Source organism: Bombus bifarius, unplaced genomic scaffold (assembly GCF_011952205.1).
Source record: "Bombus bifarius isolate JDL3187 unplaced genomic scaffold, Bbif_JDL3187 scf7180000009720_frag, whole genome shotgun sequence".
Taxonomy (NCBI): Eukaryota; Metazoa; Arthropoda; class Insecta; order Hymenoptera; family Apidae; genus Bombus; species Bombus bifarius.
In genome coordinates, this window is record NW_022885292.1 from 11175 (window position 1) to 15719 (window position 4545).

General features: G+C 32.9%; 1 pseudogene; it reads left to right on the top strand.

Annotated features, from left to right (window-relative positions):
- The first annotated feature begins 3423 nt into the window (after window positions 1-3423).
- LOC117215552 lies at window positions 3424-4297 on the top strand (annotated as a pseudogene).
- Window positions 4298-4545: the final 248 nt, after the last annotated feature.

Consider the following 4545-nt stretch of genomic DNA (forward strand, 5'->3'; position numbering starts at 1 on the left):
TTAATGGCTAAGATGTTGTAAATTAATAGCCTAAATGTTATAAATTAATAACTTAAATGTATAAAATAACAGTTCAAATGTTGTAAATTAATGGCTTAGATGTTGTAAATGAATAACTTAAATGTTATAAATTAATAGCACAAATGTTGTTGAGAATTGTGGATCTTTGAAGTCGAAATAATGTTATAAGAACACTAAATTTATACTGAGGATTAATTTTAAAATAGTAATATATTTATTTCATGGACGATTTCTTATATATTCATCGATACACACTTGCACGCGTCTCAGCACTTTCTTCTATACCCGACTGTTAACCTACTGAACAGTTTACATTCATCTGTTTTCGAGACGCCGCGCACACACATACATCCACACGCTGATATTCACATACAAGTATCTCTACTACACATTTAACCCAGTCCAACACAGAAAATTATACATATCTCAACAAATGTTATAAATTAATAGTTTAGACGTTATAAATTAATTGCTTATATGTTATATATTAATGGCTTAAATGTTATAAATTAATAGCTTAAATATTATAAATTAATTTCTCAAGTATTGTAAATTAATGGCTTAGACGTTATAAATTACTAGTTACAATGTTGTTATTTGATATTTTTTTTATTTACCTTATATTTAAATTCTTCTTGGATATTCACTATCCGGAATTTCAGGCACGAAAGAGCTCGCGCGCGACTTCCGCGTTCCTTATATATCTTGACAAGGTGTCGAGATGTCAATCAAACGTTAACGATCTCTTGACATAGCAAAGGACGGGTTTTCCATTATAACAAAATCAAATTGAACAATTTCTTAATTTTTATCGTAAATTGGCGCCTTCGACGATTTAATACGGTATCCATTTTTATCATTTTAATAGTTTCTACAAACTAAGACTAAATTCACACCTCCTTGATACTAGTTTTCGACTATCAATTAGTTTGAACAAAAAGGGAAAGGAGCCTAACGGCAGTCGATGACGTTACTGTGAAATATGTTATGGTATTTAAATAATCAGCCAGATAAAATTCATATTAATCATTATATTATATTATCGATATTCGTTCATTTACTCGTTCTAATTACAAAATAAAATGTTCTCCTTTCTTGAATAACACCTACATCACCGTCTGCGATATTTAAATTTCTTATTTAATGCTTATTTAAAAGTCAGGTACCTTTTTAATTCCTCTCAAGTTAAACGAGTAAATTTACTCGTTATAGTTGTAACATAAAATGGCTATTTTCTTCAATACCACTTGCATCGCTGTACGTGATACAAATATTAATTATGTATCGAATAATATGTACCAATTGGCTGTAATCGCGGTTAGGTATTTCTTCGTTTAATCTATCAAGAGATCTATTAGGCTATTAGCGAAAGACTTATTGATTCCTCAAAGATGTATCTTAACTTAAATCTTAAAGATTAACTAAATGATTATATTTGATTAGTATTCGACAGTGTCTATCATATTCAGCCATCTTCTTTTATAATTGATACTGCTCGGATCAATTATTTTATAATAAATTGCAGATTATGCCACGGTATATTATAAGATATTTGTCTATAGCTCTTTTTTTCTAATTCATTGATTTTATTATTAGTCTCGTTGGTTTTTCCTGTGAGTATCTGCTGTACGTACATTGGAAATACATAATGGATACGTACATTATATATATATTTTAAAATATAAAAATAAAAAATTAACAATACTATTATAAATATTGCTATTATAATTAATTAATAATAATTTAATTAGATAATTAAATTAAAATAATTTATAAATATTTAACGTAATAAAATAAAATTTTTTAATAAAAAATTGAAATTTTTTAATAAAATTGATAAAAATTGAATTATCTTGTATATAAGTATATATTAATATATAATTATTAATTTTAAATATATTAATTTTAAAATCTTTATACATATATTTAATTTTATAAAAAAATTAAAATATAAATATAAATATTTTAACTTTAAATCGAAAAAAATGTATTATATATAATTAAATATTTATATATAAAAATTAATATAAATTATAAATATTTTATTATCTTGAGATATATAATTAAACTATTATTAATAATAGGTAATATTAATTTATAATTATTTATTTATTTATATATATATACCTCGGGTTTACATTAGAATTAGGGTTAGGGGCGTGAAACGAATCTTCGTTTGGGTTACACGTTGTCGTTATGCAATAGAGAAGACATTGACTAGTGCAAATACGATTACCATAGAACCGGACAAATAACCGTGGTAATTAGATACTCGAGAGACTAATGACAATGATCCTAGGTTCAATAACGAATCCGCGGGCAACGGGACGGTAGTCCTACGCACTCGCAAAAAATCTAAGTCGGATTCTGTGTTAATATTCGCTGACCTTTAGGAGTTAATCCTTTTTTGTCGATGAGACTGCAAGAGAGAGAGACTTTCCGACCCGGTGATACCCCAGAGGAAAAATATGACGGGGTGCGTCTAAGGACACGAGATCATCGGATTCGTCGGGGACATCCTACGTTCGGAAAGTAAGGGAAATTGACGTTGCTGCTAATTGGCCAATCTCCATATCGGTAGTTAGAAAAGGATGCTAGCCGCCCTTGAGGGAGGGTTGCTAGTGGGAGACGTCGTTCGTGGAAAAATAGGTCTCTCCTGTCTTCCCGTAACTGGGACAAAGACTGTGTATCTGTTGAAGGATTTTAGGTAACTAGATATTAGTGTTTATGACGGTCCTCGGGCTAGCCGATCACGTACTGTGGAGACGCGTCGACATCTGGTAAACATCCTGCCCGGAGAATAGGATCTGCGTGTGGCGAGCTACGGGACAGAAACCGTTAGAATGTTTACTGCCATGTGCCGCTACAAATCTTTCTTTTAAGGAGAGCTATAGGATTACTTAATGCCTTTGTTAGATGGAGAGTTCGTCCCGTTGACCGTGTGACACCAATTACCTCTCAGAGAAAAGACATCGACTCCCGACTGTCGGACGCCAACGCCGCGACGCATCTTAGTCCCCATCAGAGATAAGGCCCCAACCCCGACTTTCGGACTCCTTGGAATCCACACCAAACCCCCCAACATCCCCAAGCCACGGTATATATAAGCCGAGACTTCACCCAGCCCGGGGAGTTCTCGTTCTAGTTGCTGTTCTTGTACAACACCCCTTTCTCTGTTCAACGTTATTCTACTGTAAGTGCCAAAGTCATAATAAAGTTCGATAAAAGAGAATTAATAGTTGGGCTACGACTCAGCTTTCTTTTCTCTCGCAACCCAAGTATCCATTTTACGTGACATTTTGGCGATCCGTGCCAGGATCCATCAACTTCAAGAAAACGAAATTACGCATTTCGGATGCGATCGACTGCAGATCAGCTCACTTTACGTGAAAACGACTTCTACGGAAAGCGGACTACGGTCATCACCAAAACTGAAACTGGTCACGAAAAGAAGAATATTCAGGTAAAGAACTGGATTCTTTTAAATATTATCGTACTCGTCGCAATAGCTTCGCTAGTACAGACTCCAACAACAGTACAATAACCACTATGAGCAAAAAATCAGAAGACACATCTTCTGTTAGCCCTATGGCTACTGGTGTGGATCCAAGTATTCGGGCCATACTAGACGCTATGCAGAAGCAGAACGAAATCAAGTTAAGAAAACTGTTAAAGGAGACTATTAAAGAAGCTACTAGTCGGAGTTATCAGGGTAGTTTAGTTTCTAATAATTTGAACAAAAGCTTGGAGAAAACAGACGTTACTGTAGGAAATGAAGAAATGGTTTTGAAAGAATTTTCAAAAGAATTGCAGTCTAATGTAGAAAATTCTTATGAAAAGAAAGTATCAATTGACACCGCTTCACAGGATTATATTTTCATTAAAACAGACTTAATGTTTGATGTCAATAGCTCGACAGAATACCAGAAAGAGTCTGTGAAACGAAGGAAAGAAGATATTGCAGTATTGTATAATGATTTGTCACCATCTTCGTCACAAGATACTCAAAATTTACAAGAATGGTTTGACAAAAAAAGTAAAAGTTTAGGAGAAGCAGAAAAAGATCATAACAAGAAGGATAATATTTCAATGAGAAATATTTTGGACGGCGATACAAATAAAGAAAACCAAATGGAAACGAAGGAATTAGAAGCAGTTAGTAAATCAACTGCTGAAAATGATACAAAATCAATAGACAACGTTGAACAAAATATATCATTAGAATCCATACAAAAAGCAAGAGATAATGCTTACAATAATGAACATTTGCTTATAGAAGAAGACCAAATGATGACAGCGAAAAATGCGTGTGACACTACAGAATCAAAAACTTCAGCAGATCTTATGTCGAGAAATTTAGATGCTAATACACAAGAGAAGTCTTTAGAGAATAAAGATGACAAGAATCCATCTCCATCTATGTTAGTAGTAAACGGAGCAGTCGTTATAATGTTGCTGCAAAGCCTGCTACTTCGCCAAAATTTGAAGAAATTGTTTATAGTCAAACCAGACAATCAAACACAA